The sequence below is a fragment of the Oryctolagus cuniculus genome, chromosome 20 (genome assembly GCF_964237555.1).
Source record: "Oryctolagus cuniculus chromosome 20, mOryCun1.1, whole genome shotgun sequence".
Classification (NCBI taxonomy): domain Eukaryota; kingdom Metazoa; phylum Chordata; class Mammalia; order Lagomorpha; family Leporidae; genus Oryctolagus; species Oryctolagus cuniculus.
In genome coordinates, this window is record NC_091451.1 from 31639480 (window position 1) to 31659009 (window position 19530).

Here is a 19530-nt window from a genome sequence, read left to right on the forward strand (position 1 = left end):
TTGACCAATACAACATGGGCAGAATTGAGGTGTGTCACTCCTAAGATACGGTGGTTTACCATTTCAGTCAGAGGAGTATTGCAGTTTCTTGGAAACTTCAGTACTGCAAAGAGAAGCTGCAGAGCCACCATTGACATGCATTGCCAGGGAGAGTGAGCTACAAATTAATGTGGATTGTGGAAAGTCACTGAGACATGACAGTTATTTGTCATTACCACAAAACTGTCTATCTTGCCTGTTAAAGATACTAAAATATGAACTCTTATGCTTGTGAAAGTCATATACAGACAGAAAATTGGAAGATTTTAGGTGAATGTGAAACATTTACCTCCTCCTCACCATGTTTTTTCGAATACGTACTTTATGTCATGAATCAGAGTCCCAGTACCACAAGCAAACCTCAAATTATGCTCCATTTGGATGGTGTAGAATTTATGGACCCAACAATACTTTGCCCGGTGTTGAAAGTTAGAGTTGTGTTAAGGGTGTGACTCTGACAAAATATAAGCTCTGTGAAATTAGGTAAAACACTTAATTTCTCTAAGCCTCAGTAAAATTGCTGCTCTGCCCTGATTTTGGCAGCCAGGGATATAATTGCGTGAAAGAATTTGTTAAATTGTTAGAACTCTGTCAGTGTTACTTTACATGTTAAAAATCCCCAAGATAAAGTGGCCAGAAAGATGACACATTTAAAAAGCGACGCAGAAATAGTAACTTTTAAGAAAAGAATGCACAGATTTATAAGTAACTGAGTAGCATGGTGATTTTTTGATGTGACAAAATTAAATACAATATGAAATATTTCTGTTAATTCTAAAAGGTACATCTTATAGAAGCAGAGTCCCTATTCATTCCAATGAGGCACATCACTTTTGCCTTCTCTTTCAGTGTTTCTGACATTAGGGCAAATATCTTCTCTACAAAGTGCGGTTAAAAGGTTGCAAAACATCTGGAACTGGCGCTCTAGCGTAACAGATTAAAACCTCTGCCTGCAGGGCAGGCATCCCATGTGGGCGCGGGTTGGAGATCCGGCTGCTCCACTTCTGATCTAGCTCTCTGCTTTGGCCTGGGAAAGCAGTACAAGATGGCCTAAGTCCTGTGTGGGAGACTCGGAGGAAGCTCTTGGCTCCTGTCTTCAGATCAGTACAGCTCTGTCCTTTGCGGTCAATTGTGGAGTGAACCAGCAGATGGAAGACCTTTCTCTCTCCCTCTCTCTGCCTCTTCTTCTCTCTCTGTGCAACTCTGACTTTTAAATAAAAATAAATAAATAAATAAATAAGGTTTCAAAACATCAAAGTCAGACTTACTTCACGCTCACACGAAAAGCAAAGGAAAAAACAGAAGACTATGACATTTGTAAGTTTCATTTCCTGTGGGAGGACCAACGTTATGGGACTTTTGTGACTGGTGTTTCAAACAGGTTATTTCTGAAGAGGGATTAAGGCCTAATTGCGGTGTTAGCCACTGCCACATATGCTGAGGAAGCCACTGGGAACAGTGCCAGAGCTTCCTGTATGCTAGGGCTGGAGATAAGGAGGTTAGCAATAAAGAATAAATGTGATATATGGCAAGTGTGGGATATAGAAAATAGAGTTTTGGCGGCTGGCGCTGCGGCTCACTAGGCTAATCCTCCACCTAGCGGCGCCAGCACACCGGGTTCTAGTCCCGGTCGGGGCGCCGGATTCTGTCCCAGTTGCCCCTCTTCCAGGCCAGCTCTCTGCTGTGGCCAGGAAGTGCAGTGGAGGACAGCCCAAGTGGTTGGGCCCTGCACCCCATGGGAGACCAGGAGAAGCACCTGGCTCCTGCCTTCGGATCAGCGCGGTGCGCCGGCCGCAGCGCGCCGGCTGCGGCGGCCATTGGAGGGTGAAGCAACAGCAAAGGAAGACCTTTCTCTCTGTCTCTCTCTCTCACTGTCCACTCTGCCTGTCAAAAAAAAAAAAAAAAAAAAAAAAAAAAAAAAAAAAAAAGAAAGAAAAAGAAAATAGAGTTTTGGGTACAGAGGTCTTCTCTGAGAAGGCAACATATGAACAAAGCTGAGGCAGGGGGGACCTAGAGAATGAGCCCTTTAGATACATGGAGAAATGTGTTCAATGCAGAGCAAGTGGCAGAAGCAAGATAACACTCTGTGTGTGTCACCAGAGCAACAAGGAGACCGGGTGGGCTGGAGCTGAATGAGGAAGGGGGAATGTGATGGGATTCAAACTCAGAGTTAGCAGGAGATGAGATACCTGAGAGTCTTCAATTGCTTGCATGGATTTGAGATTTTGATCTTTGTGACCTGTGCAACTATGGCAGGATTTTGAGCAGACAAATGACATGCTCTCTCTTAATTTTTAAAGAGCACAGTCTAACTGCTCTGTTGACAAAGTATGACTCTTGGGTGCATGGGTGGGAGCAGAAAAGTGAGTAATTTAGGTGGCAAATTTATAGATTCAGATGTATAGGGTGGTAGAGGATGGTTAGAGTGGTCATATGCTGGATATACCCTGAAGATAGAGCCAAGAGGTTCAGCTGATGAGTTAAATGTGGGGCTTTGAAATGTGAGAGGAAATGACTTTGTGTTTCAGGATTTAGCCACTGAAAGAATGAGTCTGTCATTTACTGAGCTGGGGAAGGCTGCAGGTTGGCAGGTTGGGGGAATGTCTACTGTGTATAACTATGGGATAGAATTTTCAGGACATGTCCCCTGGTATGCATAATACATAGTGAGAAGACTCAGTGACACTCTCACACCATGTAAAATCTTATTCCTAATTACTTGCTCTTCTGTCATTTCTAAGTGACTTTTTGTACACGTGACCTTTACAACATGATCTAATATGCAGTATATTTATTTGACAAGTGGTCATTGTTCACAATACTATGCTAAGTAAAATTTTCTATTTATTATTAAGCATGTATTTTGTTTCCCCCACTAGATTGTAATCATCTCAAAATATGAACTTAAGTCTTATGACTGTACCCCTAATTATGCATACAGCATTGTTGACCACTCAGTCTTGGTTGACACACACTTACATCTCTTTGACTTAGACTTGATGGAAGTTAGCATTAAGTGTAGCTGTTAAGATGTCTGTTCCTCATACCAGAGTACCTCAGTTTCACTCCTGACTCTGACTCCTGACTGCAGCTTTCAGATTCTGTGTGCCTGGGGAAGCAGCCTCATGACGAGTGTTTGGTTTCCTGTCGCTCACATAGGAGACCTGAATTGTGTTCCTAGCTCCCAGCTTCAACCCTGGGCCATCACCGGTATTGCTGGCATTTGGGAAGTGAACCAGTGGATGGGAGCATGCTCTCTCTCTGTCTTATGATAAAAAATATATTTTTTTCCTGACAGGCAGAGTGGACAGTGAGAGAGAGAGAGACAAAGAGAAAGGTCTTCCTTTGCTGTTGGTTCACCCTCCAATGGCCGCCGCTGCAGTCATGGCACCACGCTGATCTGAAGGCAGGAGCCAGGTGCTTCTCCTGCTCTCCCATGGGGTGCAGGGCCCAAGCACTTGAGCCATCCTCCACTGCACTCCCGGGCCACAGCAGAGAGCTGGCCTGGAAGAGGGGCAACCGGGACAGAATCTTGCTCCCAGACCGGGACAAGAACCCGGTGTGCCGGCGCCGCTAGGTGGAGGATTAGCCTAGTGAGCCACGGCGCCTGCCGATAAAAAAAATATTTTAAAACTAAAGTTCTTTGCCTCTGGGAACCATCAAATATATTTAAGTCACAGAAGCACAATATGACAGAATATCTATCTGGTAAACACTGAAGGCAAACTGAAGTGATGTGGCTCAGGGTAAAATTGGTTGATGAGTAGTTCGAGTTATGAAGATTCCTTCCTTTTATGTTTTACTGTTTGTTGTCCATTTTACTGCAATATCTAATTTTATGTTTTTCATGTTCTACAGTTAATAATAACAATGATAATGATAATTATCATCATAATAACAATACAGTATAGCAGGACTAAAAAGGGTGTTGTAGCATGATAGCAGTACCCATATTCCAGGGATATCTGCAAATTCCAAACTTTGGGAGAAGGATCTATTTAAGACAACCACTTAAAAATAATACATCGATTATGAAAAGGTAAGCACCCCAAACATAATCCAGTCCAGGTTCTTGGTGACTGTTTTTCAATGCGTTGAAAAGAACACCAAGCCCCAGACGTAGATACTCCTTTTATTTTGCTATTCATGTGACACCTTCTCAGACTTTTCTTAATCCTCACCCCCTCTCCCTTTTAAAGAAGCAAATAAATCTTTAAAAAATATGATTTTGGAACCTGGCCTCTATGACTAGAAGCAAATAAACATGTATTGTTTAGGCCACTAAGTTTCTACTAATTTGTCACATAAAAAACAGGCTAATGCATTTATGCAACACTATCAACTCATTTATTCAACAAATGTTTATCAAATATTTTCTGTTAAGCACTTTTTTGGATTTTAGAGACAGAAAAATAAATACAATCAGATTAAAAACAAAAAAAGCCCAACAAAATTCTGCCTTATAATCATGTTCTAATGGGGAAGCCGAAGAAAAACAATAGTAAATAAGTCAAATAAAAATCAAATTAGATAGTGATAATCTGGAAGGAGAAAAATAACAGAGAAGTAATAAGCATTAAGGTAGAAGGAGTAAGTTAAATTTTAGAAGGAAAGGGTAGGAAAAAAACTCATTCAAAAATAAACATTCAAGTAAACAATGGAGGAAGTAAGGGAGTGTTCACTCAAGTAAAGGAAAAACAAACCAGCAAGTGCAAAAGCCAGAGGCAGGGGGTATGCTTGATGAGTCAAGCATGAAAAGACTGGGGTGACTGGAATGGAAGAAGCCAGGGAACGGAAATGGGAGATAGAGACATGAGAATGTTGACAAATCCCATCTGCTGTATAGACAAACAGTATTCAATCCTGCTCCCCTAGAACCCTCTGCCTCCTGTATCCTACATTGTTATTCACAATAGTGACCGCAAACATCAGATTTGTTATACATTCACTACTTATGATCTATCTCTTTATCATTCTGATATATTAATACTTGAGGGCATAGACTTTATATATTTTATAGTCCACACCACGCCCATTCACCAGAAAAGTGCTGATATTAGCTAAGCACCTGTTGAAGAACGAGATGAATGATGGAGAGTTCAGTATGGGAAAAATTGAAAAAAGAAGCTGAAAACTGCATTAAAAAATCTTTCCCATGCTTTGTCTTATTGGGGATAAGCACAAAGAAATGATTTGAATGTCATTGATCCATTGCCTTCTTTGAGACAGCTCAGAGCCTAGGTTCAAATGTCTTTGGGACTAGAAGAAGCAAGGGTTTCCTTCCTTGCAATGTTGGCTTTTAATAGATAAAGAATTACGCAATCAGGATGTGTTTGATTCATTAATTATTTCTGTGGCTTTTTGGTAGCCACAAAGCTCTTCAACTTGATGCCCTCATCCTCAGCCAAGTTTATTTCCTTTGTATATCACTGTTTGCTATGCAAACACGAACAAGTACCCTTCCACACTTCCTCCAAACTGGAGATGGATGGTTAAGTGTGTCTCCATGTTGAACTCATGTATCAGCTCTGATATAGAGCAAGGGAGAGCAGCAGACATTTAGCTCAGGGTGAGTGTGGCCTGACCTGTGCTCATTGCATGCCTTTCTGCAAGATCACAGTCTCCTTTTCGATCCCCTTTCTTTACTTTGTATGAATTCTTTATTCTCATGGATTGGGATTTAACATATTCTATTGGCATAAACTCTTATATTTCTTTGCTCCATATATTCTTGCTCTCCAATTAAGTTGTTGTAAGTTATAACCTCCTTAACAATAGTGGAGTCTAGAAAGAAGGTGCCAAGCTAAGAAATTGGGAACCATGAGAATGGATACTGTTACAGGAAGTTACTCTTTTTAATGTAGTTGTTTACAGAAAATTGTTGTTTATAGCCATGTTTCTTAATCACTACTGGTCTATGTAAAACTAAATAGAATGAGAGACTCTAGACCCATATATTGAACTGACAAATTAGTGAGTGCAGTAGCTTCATGAAGAATATACTGGCAAATCAGCTAAGAGTGATCTCAAAGAGTCATAAAATATTAGGTGGCAGAGAGAGTATCAAGTGGAAATCCTTGCAATGTATACACTAGTCAAGGGTCCTTAGATGTTTTTGCCACTGAACTTCTGGTTCAAGGGGAATGATTACTAAGGTATGGAGAGTTTAGAAAATGAAAAAAAATTAGGGCACTCAGCTTACAACAACAATAATAATAACAAATATTTTCATTACTTCATTTATTAGTCTTTGTCAGGTACTATACCAAATACATTTCCCAAATTCTTGCCTTTAATCTTTATACTAACATCATGGAATAAATATGCTATTCTAAGCTTCCACATCCATTAACTGGGACAAGCTTAGAAGAAATATGAAAATTATTTTCTACCCAGTTGTTTGTGTGAGCCGTTCATGAATGGATATGGGCTTCAGGAATGAGAAAACTCACCCCTATTAGTTATCCTCAGAGCTACAACAAAGTCACCCTTGCACAGTACCTTGGCACAGAACAATGGCAAATGTGTACTTGTTTGGCCATTGGGATCTCATCTAAGCATCTTATTTTTTCATATATGCCAATAATTCCATTAAGTCAAAGCCAAAAGAAGATTGGTTTAGAGTATGTCATGTATTTTTAGCAGCAGAGGACATGTAAAAGGTGTAGTAAAAAAGCTATTTTTTGGCCGGCGCCGCGGCTCACTAGGCTAATCCTCCACCTAGCGGCGCCGGCACACCGGGTTCTAGTCCCGGTCGGGGCGCCAGATTTTGTCCTGGTTGCCCCTCTTCCAGGCCAGCTCTCTGCTGTGGCCAGGGAGTGCAGTGGAGGATGGCCCAAGTGCTTGGGCCCTGCACCCCATGGGAGACCAGGAAAAGCACCTGGCTCCTGCCATCAGATCAGTGCGGTGCGCCGGCTGCAGCGCGCCGGCCGCGGCGGCCATTGGAGGGTGAACCAATGGCAAAGGAAGACCTTTCTCTCTGTCTCTCTCTCTCACTGTCCACTCTGCCTGTCAAAAAAAAAAAAAAAAAAAAAAAAAGCGCTATTTTCACTGTTTAGTTACACACTTGCATTTCCACAATGGATATTGTACATAATCCAAAAAACCATTTAAAACAATGAATATTCAAGTACATTAGCTTTCCTTGACAGAAAACCATACAAATTGAATGGAACTGTGGTCTTGGAATTTGATCTTTTCTCTCATTTATTTGCCAGATTTGGCCCATTTTCTTTGCCTTCTCCTCATCCTTCAACTTTTATTTGCCCATTTTAGGATGATTTTGTACCCTTAGTATTGGGCTCAACTTTCCATTGATCTTATATTACTCTATTTTGACCTCCAATTAAACATAGGCCACTGAATCATTTGAGGCCATGTTCTTAATTATTGAGGAGCTTAAGAATAAAAGTTTTCTTTAATCGTTTGACTATGTTCCCATTCAATCAGGAGAAAGATTTTCTTCCTTTTCTCTCTCTTCCTCTAGTTCAAAGCCAATTATAAATTTTGGGAGCCCATGAAATCAACTGGATAAGTGGAGGAATGAAAGGTCAATGAATTTTCCTTTCATGCCATGTCAATTTGTAAAGATATATTTCTTATGTTCTTCCCTTCTGAAAATCCAAATTTGAACTCAATGGGACTAATATCCTGAATTGTGCTTGGAAGGTAGTAGATTTAATGACTTTTAATATTTCATTTGATATTAATTTCCTAGTTTCAGAGATTCTACTAGGTGTAGTGATTATTTGAAAATAAATAAAATAGAGGCTGATTTTTTTTTCACTTTTAAACAGCTTATTATAGGTTTGCAACAAGTGTTCTTTCTTGTGATGGTGAAAGACCCTAGATTTATTCTGTCATGTTCTTCTGTCATCTTCTGTGACCTTTGACTTCTTTTCATTGTGGAAGAAAGTAGAGGAGAGCTGCAGAGATGGTGTTATTTCTACTCATAATCTGTTACTAAAAACTAGTCACAGGACACACTGAGATGCAAATGTTACTAGAAGACAGATTCCTTGGCTATGTAGCTGCTCTCTATCAACAACTCTAAACTAAAGATAAGAAACATAAATCTTTGGATGGTTTGTTTTCTATGCCATATATATGTTATAGTTTGGAGGTATAAAATATCCAAATTAATATTTTATTGATATAGAAAATACAGTATAATCTCTTTCAACTAAAGTTTAACAAAATTTTATGACTTTAAAAAACCATTATTTATTGAAAGGAAGAGAGGGGGGAGAGAGAGCAAAAAAGAGAGATGGAGCAGAATAGAGAGACAAGATAGAGAAATACAGAGATCTCCCACCCACTAGTTCACTCTTCTAATTTTTACATGAACCAGGGCTGCACCAGACCAAAACCAGGAGCCCAGAACCCTATCCAGGTCTCCCTCTTTTTGGTGGTCAGAAAAATAACCACTGAACCATCACCTGCTGCCTTCCAGGAAGCACACTGGCAGGAAGCTCAAATCAGGACTGGAGCCAGGAGTCTTATCCAGGCTCTGTAGCGTGGGATGTGGTTGTCTCAAGTGGTGTCTTAACCACTATTCCCAATGACTCCCCCCCACCATGACATAAACGTATACTAAACAAAATATTTCCTTAGGGCAGAAAAAAGAAGAGATGAAGGATTAATATGCAATATTTTCTGTAAGATGGTGAAATATAGCTAAACCTAGGAATCATTTATAAACTCTGCTTCTGATTTTCAGAATAAACTTAGGTCTGGCTTTTTATATTCTTTGACATTTACCTACATTTATCTTTTAATTGAAAATTCCTAATTTTAACTCAAATGTTGAAATATAAGAAATAATTTAGAGAAAGCTACATTTAAAATTGAATCTACCTGAATTTTTATATGCTGAGGCCTACTAAAAATAATTAAGGTGATCTAATTCATAGGTTGATTAGAAAATATTAGAGCCACCAGATGTGCATCAATAAAATCAGAAGAAAGAAAAAAACCCATCAGCATTTGAACAGTTGACAGTAAAGGCCTTAATATCAGCTTGGCCCACAATTCATAAAGAGAATGAGCTGTTTTTCATGCTAGGCATGTGTTATAATAGTGAAAATACATTTCTAGTTTATGCTTGTTTTCTTAACCTTGGTTGCTATTCAGGATAATACTGAGACACTCCTACAATATATCAACAAGACATTAAAGCTATTCTTTGAAAGTTAAAGTTTTTATAACAATGTTGATATATAAAATACAACTTAAAAGAAATGGTATAGATGTCTCTCCTTTAAGACTTCAGTGTAGCTCAAATATCTTTGTCCATTTTCTCTTGCTATAACAAAACAACTGAGACTGGGTAGTTTATAAAGTTTAGTATTTTCCCAGCTTTGGAGGCTGGGAAGTAAGGAGCATGACACTCACCTCTCTTTAGCACCTGGGAGGGCTGCCTTGCTGCACATAACATGGCGGGAGGAATGGCATGCTGAGTAAGAGCAAGTGTGCTAGCTCAGGTCTCTCTTCCCTGTATTATGAAGTCACTAATGCCATCATGGTGGCCACTCCTTTATGACCACATCTAATCCTAATTACCTTCTGAAGACCTTGCCTCCAAATACCATTCATTAATACAGGAATTTGGGGATTACGTTTCAACGCGTGACGTTTTGAAGAACACGAAGACTAAATGTGCCAACCACAGCACCAAGTAAGCATGCTACCTAAAGAAAGAATAAGCTCCTCAGACACGGAATTCGACAGCCATGGACGCATAGACGAGGGATTCACAGATGCATTGCGTAGCAGGGTCTAGCAAAGTGCTGACAGCGGAGAAGGCGCGATCTCCATTGATTCCAGTGGACAACGTCCTGCCTACCGCTGAACACTTCACATCCTTTCAGCCTGGCTATTAGAGACTTATGATCTGATCTCACTCTCCGCAACAATAATCTTTGTAAGATTTTGCTCTGTGAGTGTTTACAAGAAGGAGATGCACTGATCATGGTGATATGCGTATTCCAAGCTTTGAGACAGTCATGTTTCTCATTATAAAATGATAGATTTTTTTTCAGACCTGGTTGATAAATGCTTTATTGTTGTACAAAGATAATAAATTTTAGAGCCTAGAAATTTAAGGGCCTGGATTCTGGCCTGGGATCATTTGACCAAGTTAATGAATGGCCAATTCTCATGTGGCCTTTTTGAGAGATGATGTACTTGCTTTCCTCAGGTTTATTAAAAATCTCCTTTGAGCCACTGCAATGACTTACACATTAATTTATAAACGTTCTTATATTTTAGTAAAATCTTAATCATTGCTTTTTTTTAAATGAAAAAAGATAATTATTTTTATTGAATAGATTAAGAATGCAGTAATATATGATAAAACTTTACTTCAATTCTAGTCTTTAGAAAAAAGTAAATCATGATTTACTTATAGATATGTTTATGAATATATTTTATCAAATATGTAAAACTAGACACCAACAATAACTTTAAAACACTTTGTCCATATTATTCTATAAAGAAAATGTTTCCTTATTGTCAAATACTTTGCTTGATTCAAACTGAACAAACATATTAAGCAAAGTTGCTAACTTTTAGAACAAACTGCTATTGTATCAGCAAAGGCAAACATTGTTTAGTGGCCTTTTCTGTGTTGAAATAGAAGCATCCCTTCTGAGTTATAGCAGGATCTGATTACAGACACCTCTGGCTGTCAGGGGCCTCATGTGGTTTAGGGACTACTTTGGACTGTGAAACCTAAGTTCATGTCACATCAGAGAGACAGAGTCCAAATAACCGCAGTGTACATTATAGAATGCCTGTGCTCAGCTGAGCACTCCCATGTCATCAGCAAGAGTGTGCCTCAGATAGAACATAGACCTGTGCTCCCAATCCAATTATCCTTATCATGAGTGTCAATCCAATTCTTCCTAACTTTTCATCACTCCTAGTCACCTAGGAGACTCACACAGGTTCATTTGCCAAGCATGTCAGAGTTTTTACTTTCATGCTGATGAAAATCAGACATGGTCCCTATCTCTACCATCAGCAACACTGGTGAAGCCAATATGAGAATGTTATGGGCAGGATACAATGTAGTTCAAATTTCTATGATCTTAATTTTAAAACTCTAAGTACTTAGCGTAGTGGAACTTTCACATGTGGTCTTACTATCTGGGAAGCATAGGCATGATGCCTTCAGTTGCATGTGTAAAATCTTGAGTTCTAGGCCTGACTTTCTTTGAAAATTTTTTTCAAATTGATTTTGGTTCCAGGAATCCTTGAAAAGTCTTCTTTAAAGTTTGAATAAGCTGTCTACCAGAGTTTATTACGAGAAAGTTGCAGGGGGGATGAGGGGCAGGCAATGGCGGTTATTGAGTATATGTCACATAGTACCTATCTATTAGGCGTTTTCATTCTTAGGGAAGCTCAGAGTTGTAGGTGTGCTTATGGCCATTTATGGAAAAGACAACTGAATTTCAGAGGTACTTCAGGGTTAAAAGCTATTTTATAATTCCAGGGCTTTGTGACTCTCATGTCATATTCTATGCATAATACAAATTTGAAAATGAACTATTAGGTAATTAGCATTATAATTTTGTTTTTCAATTTTATAATCAAACATAAGGTTAGAATCTATGAATACCATGTGACCCTGAATCCATGGAGACAAGGAGAGCTGAAGGGTGATATATGCCACACAACACATTGATATGTCTAGAATCATGGGAGATTCTGGAAACAAATAATATGAGAGGAAAGGTGATGGACCAAGTGGGCTGCTCAACAGTGTGTTCTTGTTCATGTGGAGGACTCTTAAATTTTTCACGTAAAAGAGAGATCCATGTTTCAGAGAATGTTCTGGAGACCAGAGGGCAAATATTTAGTCTTACAATGATCAAGGCAATAGGTCACAAGATTCTCAATAAATTGAAGTCGCTAATCCATAAGAACTTTTCTGAGAGAAAATGTACTCTTTCATTGAGTTATTTGAAGCACTCAAATAGCTTACAGTTGGGGAAATTGGTTAATTTATCTTTTAATACAGAGTATTTTTGTTGAGATAATTATAGCTTCATAGGAAGTCATAAAGAAATGTATAGGAGAGACTGTAAACCATACTACCCAGAACCTCCCAAGTTCACTGCTTTGCAAAACAGTAGATAATCCCCTTTTGAAAGAATAATACAAGTGTATCCATACTCCACACTATGTAGCAAATTGATCATAGCTGATCACAATTTCAAAATATCTATGGTTATAATTTGAAATTAAGCAATAATGCTAGGAAATGCTAGGAAAAAGTACATATATAGTTATAGACTCTGGGTTTCAAAATAGCCTTTCAAAATTACACAGGAAAAACAGCATAAAGGAAAATAAGTTATAATTCATATATATTTTAAAACTTCTCTGTGTTAAAATGCAAACAACCTACTGGGAAAAATAAATCTGGTTTCTGGCCAAAAATCTGCATGTGATATTTCAGACCCAAACACAAGCAATTCTAAAAGCTTTGTATGACAGTTCTCTTGAGGACTGTGGGCCTCCCCACACCAGAGTTGATGGATAGAAAGAACATTGCAATTCCTGGAGGGACTTTCAGTCGAGAACTTAGATCCTTCTGATTGGCCAAGCTACCTGGTGGACCTAGAATTCTAGAGAGGGAGAAGGGTAACAACAAGTCATCTTCCAAAGACAATTAAAATCTGCAAATGGCAAAGGTGCTGTGGAGGGGAATGTCTTCAGAGGTTGAGGTACAGGGTGTTCCCAGAGAGGGAATTCAGGGAATTCCTCTTAGAGTCTTCACAGAGGGTACTGGAAGACTGGAAGATGTAGCATACTACACAAGTGAAGAGAAGAAAAATCATGGCAGACAATAAAGCAAATACCTGGGCAGACAGCCATGGTTTTGCAAGCACAATACTATGATAAGGTGACAGATAGTGGCCAAATCATATAGTTGAAGGAGACACAACACAGTATGTTCAGAAAAGATAATGAAAGTCTCAATATTTTGCAGTAGGTTAAAAATTAGAATCCAAAAGTATTAAGTAGAACTAATAAAAAAAATACTAGTCCCAGTGATCAATTTCTGTTCACAATTGATCATAATGATAGGACTAAGAGCCAAAGGGAGCACATAAACAAGACTAGTGTCTGCAAATATTAGCTGATAGAATAAAAAAGGGAGAGAACGATCCAACATGGGAAGCGAGATACACAGCAGACCCATAGAATGGCAGATGTCCTAAACAGCACTCTGGCCTCAGAATCAGCCCTTAAGGCACACGGATCTGGCTGAAAAGCCCATGAGAGTATTACAGGCATGGAAAGCCAAGACACTCTGGCAAAAAAAGAAAAAGACCTAAAATGAAAGATCTCCGTGAGTGAGATCCCAGTGGAAAGAACAGGTCATCAAAGAAGGAGGTACCTTTCTCTGAAGGGAGGAGAGAACTTCCACTTTGACTACAACCTTGTCTAAATATGACCAGAGTCGGTGAACTCAGGGGGCTTCCATAGCCTTGGCAGCTCATGACAAGAGCCTAGGGTGATTACTGATGCCATAAACAAGAGTGTCAATTTGTTAAGTCAACAACAGGAGTCACTGTGCACTTACTCCTCATGTAGGATCTCTGTCCTTAATGTGCTGTACATTGTGATTTAATGCTATAACTAGTACTCAAACAGTATTTTTCACTTTGTGTTTCTATGTGGGTGCAAACTGTTGAAATCTTTACTTAATATATGCTCAACTGATCTTCTGTATATAAAGAGAATTGAAAATGAATCTTGATGTGAATGGAAGGGGAGAGGGAGCGGGAAAGGGGAGGGTTGCGGGTGGGAGGGAAGTTACGGGGGGGAAGCCATTGTAATCCATAAGCTGTACTTTGGAAATTTATATTCATTAAATAAAAGTTAAAAAAAAAGAAAATGACAAGCAAAAAAAATTAGAATCCATTTTTAAAATTTACTTGAAAGACTGAGCACTGGGGATAGAGGGGGAGAGAGAGATTTTCAATCTGCTAGTTCACTCTCCAAATGTCCAGAACATCTGTGGCTGAGTCAGGCCAAATCCAGGGGTCAGAAACTTCAACCAAGTCTCCCACGTGGGTGGCAGGAACCCAACCACTCTAGCTATCACCTCTACCATGGTGCATATTATCAGGAGACTGGATGGAATTTGGAAGAGCTGGGGCTCAAACCAGGCACTCTGTTATGGGATATGGGTGTTCTGTGTGGTGGCTTAGCTCACTGTGACCCAACACATATACCATTGAGGGACCACTGGGGATCCCTATTTTCCAAAGGGCATGAAAAGATGAAGCAGTCCAATTCACATGCTTTTCCATGACACATCACAGAGGCCTCTTTGGATTCAAAACTGGAATGAATTTGTTGATTCACTGTACAAACAATTTTAAGATATACCTGGTTTTGCAAAGGTAAATCAAATTTCCTTACTTCACTGAAGAAAATAGATTACTGATTCCAGTCTTGGGGGTGAACCTGTTGACAAGACACTTCCTTATTGTTAGGGAATCACCAGGCACCCCTTCTTTACTATGCTTGTAGCACACCAGTAAGGTTTCCCCAGTGTGCCAGCCTGCCCTTGTAGGGTGCTGAACTTTACTCTTATATCTTTCACTCATATTCTCTTCCCCCTCCTACGAAGTACTGAGCTAGGCTTCCACTTACATCTACTCTTGGAAGCCTTTCTATAGTCGCCTTTCTACTCTTCCAACAAAGTTATCTTTTTTCCCTTTACATATTGCATCTTAATCTTGTAAAAAATTTTTTTCCTCATCAAATCTGTGATGACAGGAGGAAAAGTATACAAGTTGGTTTCAAAATGTTGATGGAAAATGCGCACTATCTTTAATTACACTTCCCATGAACTTTTTTGGAGTGCTCTCAAATAGTGCTTATATATTTATTTCAGTATCCATGCTTAATATGATGTCCAAATGGAATGAATGAAAGATATCTGTACATATAATAAAAATGTGTTCCACATCATTGTCAATTCAAGAGATTTCTATTTGAGTATTTTGGAGAAGTTCTGATTGATGTACTTCCTGTGGATTATCTTTTAGTAACTAAATCCAAGCTTATTTTCCTGTGTTTATTACTAAACTAATCTGTACATTTAATTTTTTCTGAAATTCCTCTCTTTATTTGTATGTACACTGTGTTTTTATGTACATGGTCAGATATAAGTTTCTTGAGGAAAAGATCATATTTGCCTCATTTCAATACTCCCAGGTAGGACCAAACAGGGGTTTCCACATATGTATGTCTGTCAGTTATTTTTTCTTCTGAAAATAATAGAATTGAGTTTTAAATGTTGGTTTTTTACATCTGATATTTTCCACATTCTTCTCATATCTTTTGCTGAGAGGGTTGAATAACCATATAAGAGCATTTTCTATTCCCATTCCCACAGTCAAGCTGAAATGGAAATTTAACTCAGATTTTATTCTTGACATCTCTACTCTGGCTGTTCTTAATAAACACAGTTGTTATTTCTAAGCCAGTTGTTGTAATTATATTTTTGTTGGCTTTCTTCATTATATTTCTTCTCCAGATGGTCCACAATTTAGATTTTTGGCTTCTCTCCTAATATCAAACTATAGGAATATTACACCATCTTCTTTTAAAAACAAATCTCAATTGGTTTCTTATTTGCCAATGGCTGGAACTTTAAAAGCCCTCCTCCTGGGGCCCTTCATATCTCAATGATTTCATTATGGAAAAGAACCCCATGGGAGATCATGTTTTTCATTTCTGTCTGAACAACGTTCTGGAAAAACTCTGATACCATGGATTAGGTTTTGACATCAGTACTCTTATATAAAATATATAAAAGCATTCTTCTCTAAAAATTCTTTTGAATTGAAACTCACGAACTACCTGACTCATGACAACATTACCTGGAAAGCAAGTCTTTTCTTTATGAAACAGCAAGAATAATGATATGCAGTGGGAGGCTTTGAAGATTTTGCAGCTCAAATACAAAGGCATTTTGAGCATGTATCTAAATTGTAAAGGACATACATGTCTAATTTTGTTGGTTTAACATAAAGAAGGTGAATACATGTATATCAATTCTGTATGCATCAAGTGTCCTCTTTAAAGATGGAAATGATAATACATGGTATGCTTCTCATTTTTCCTTTGAGAACACAATGACTTAATTCATGTAAAGAAATTAAAGCAATGCCTGATTGGAAGAAGAAAAAGTTCAAAAATGTTAGCTATAATAGTTATTAGTAGTATATATGTACTGGAATTTTATATATTATTGCATCAACTATGTTTTCATTAAATGCTAGCTGTAGACCAAACATTACTAACTTTATGCATGATTATTGAGATTTACCTTTGGTAATTATCTTCCCACCTCCATTTGAAATAAAATGAATAGTAAGAACCAAAATTGTATGTTTTTATATGGTCAGCTATGTAACTTAGTCCATGAACAGAAGTGCTTGAGGTTTAAGTGCTGCTCTGGCTGAACATTACAAACTCGAAGAGTTTTGCAGTCAGGGAATAATTGAAAATTACATGTTAGTTCCTAGAAGGAGAAAAAGTGGAAGAACTCAGAGAGCACAGTAACAAAAACTCACGTGGCTTCCAGAAGGTAAGGTCTATAAAAACATCTGGGAGAAGGATTTCTTGTCACTGTTAATAACATTCTTGCATCCCATCATTTCACTTCAGAACTGCCAACTTTCATTCATTCAAAGAGATGATTCTGCCTGAGGTATAACCTGGTTAGTGGACAGTGTCATGCTGCATATAGAATATACTGTGGGTAACCATAACGATGAATATGAAGCATCCACACTGTTTCTGTTTACCAGTAGACACCTTGCCACCAACATAGTGCCTGCCACTCAGTGAGCTGGTACTTAATCATCACCTGTGGAGTAGAAGGATAAAGGATGAATGTATAGAGGAATAAATAGTATGAAATTCTATGTTTTTACACATTTCACAAGTTTAAAATATTATATATGTAGAAAGTGGTTCTGAAACTGAACCAAATCACCTGGAGGACGAAAACAGGTTATTTATTTACTTGAGAGGAAGAAGGCAGAGAGAAACAGAGATTAAGACAGAGAGAGAGAGAGAGATACACAGACAGAGAATTCACATTTGCTGGTTCACTCCCAAATGCCTGCAAAAGCTGAGGCTGGGCCAAGGCAGAAGCCAAGAGCCAGGAATTCAATCCAAGACTTCATCTGGGAACTGTAAAACACTCTGCAGCCCAGGCTGTGCTGTAGAACGATTAGTCAGAAGTTAACGAACTTCCTTCTGACAAGAAGTCAGTCTGCCTTCACCAGCTCCCTACTCCAGATGAGCATATTCATTTGCTTCTCACAGTCAGTGGTGTTGTCCAGACCTTCTGATTCCGATTCTGATAAGAGAAATGTAGCATAATGCTGACTTGATTCAGCAAGGTTTCAGGATTTAAGACACCTTACACTTTTCTTTTATCCATTCAAGAAGCATTTACCGAGACTTCTATTGCTACAGCCTCTGTCAGGCTCTGGGACTAGAATAGTAAATAAAGCAGTAAAAAAAAAAAAAAAAAATCCTCTGCCCTAAGGAGCTTATATCCTAGTGGGAAACAAAGACAGTGAATAAGGTAAATTACCATAATGTGAGATATTTGGGATGTTGCATAGTGCCCAGGTGTGGAAGAAAGCAGCACAAGGAGACATGGAGTATGGCTGTGGGTGTGTGACATGTACCATTGCAATTTGGAGAAAGAAGTCTCCACTGTGGCAAACGATGCTGCAGTAAAAATTTGATTGAAATTAGGGAGCAAGCCATACAGATACCTGGGGAATGCTCATCTCTGGCAGAGGTGGCAACAGGTACAAAGGCCCTGTGGTTTGCTGGAGTCTTTAAAAGCAGACAAGACAATCAATGTAGCTGAAACAATGTGTAAAGAATAGACCAGTAGAAAGCATGTCAGAGAAACAGTAATGGGAGAGTATCTCTCTCATGCATTCCTTACAGAGTCCTTGTTAAGGAGAGTAGCTTCTTCTCTGGGGAAGATGAGAAGCCTCTGAAGATTATGGTGTGTGTTTAGTTTTTCCTTTAAGAAAATCATTATTCTAGCTACTAACACTATAGTTTGTTTTGCCTGTGTTTAAACAATATAGTTGGGATTGTGTAAGATAGTTTTCTGTTTGTCCTGTTTAACTCACTAATAAGTCTGTTAAATTATCCATAGTATTGCAAGCAGTTGTATTACATTCATTTACAATATTGTATAATAATCCAAAGAAAGGTAGTCCACGGTTTTTTTAGTATGTTCTAAATTCTATAAGATGGGTTGTTTAGTATATTCCAGAAGATACTACAAACATTTGTGCTCTTATCTTTTAGTGAACATATTTCACTGGGGAGTATTTACTGGGAGTGGAAATCCGGTTCATAGTTTTTGTTTTTGTTTTTGTTTTTTGTTTTGTTTTGTTTTGTTTTTAACATATTCAGCTTTAGTAATACAAGTAGTTTAGTGGTTTGACATCATCAGACCAATGACTATGAAGCTTAAAATTTGATGGTATGCTGACAGGGCACAGAGATGAGACAGCGGGTGTCATGTTAAGCCAACTTGGTCTGATTTGGAATGTAATGGATGTTCAAAGAAACAGTTCAAGAGATGAACAGAACCAAGATTACTTTTAATAGATCATTCTGGAAGGTATGTGAGGAAATATTTGAAAAGAACAAAGAGGAGAGAACTGCAGTTGTCTAGAGAAGAAGGGGAGAGAGTAAGATCTATGACAGGGAGGTGGCAACAGCCTTGAGAAAAACATGAGGCCAAATACTGGCTTTTGTAATTGGTGCATATTGGGGAAGGTGAGTACAGGAAAAGGAATAAACATTCCCTACACTAGAGCTTGGGTGACTACATAAATTCAGGGATGTAGAACAGAAGCTGATCATTGAAAGAAGTACGACTTCAGAGAAAAACTGGCAACAATAATGTTGGACACGCTGCATTCAAGATGTCAGATGAACAATGGCTAAAATTTAATAGATATTTGGGTATAAAATTTGATGAAAAAACTCGCCTGGATATAGATAAAGATTTAAGTCATTAGCATAGGTTTGTTTCAGAAATCATGAAAGTTTGGAGGTGACTTGAAAGAGTTGCAGACTTGGAAGAACAACAGGCTAACAGTAGACATCTAAGGGAGCAAAATACTTACGTGGCAAACAGGAGAGGAGGTATTCACAAAGACAGGACGTGGTGTGGGGTAGAGGCATGAAAATAACTTGAGGGCTTTAAAGAAGGGAATTACTGACAAAGCATAGAATTGATCTGTATAAGATCATGACCGAAATATAGCTGTTGGCTTTTTCCAGCTAAGATGTTACTGCTGATTTACTAACTAACTAACTAACAGGCTAACTAACTAACTATATTTGCTTGAGTGGTAGGGGCAGAGGCCAATTAAATGTTGACAGTGTGGAGGTGATTAAGTGGAATGG

At 38.5% G+C, this 19530-nt stretch overlaps 1 long non-coding RNA gene across 3 annotated transcripts in view; it reads right to left on the reverse strand.

Annotated features, from left to right (window-relative positions):
• The window catches only part of LOC138847332 (uncharacterized), a 105923-nt gene extending 96325 nt beyond the window's left edge, over positions 1-9598 (reverse strand). For 2 of the 3 annotated variants that reach the window (XR_011385080.1, XR_011385078.1), the window contains exon 1: positions 9433-9598. This is a non-coding gene — a long non-coding RNA (uncharacterized lncRNA). The remainder of the gene's footprint in view (positions 1-9432) is intronic. The other variant, XR_011385079.1, reaches the window with a different exon arrangement.
• Positions 9599-19530: the final 9932 nt, after the last annotated feature.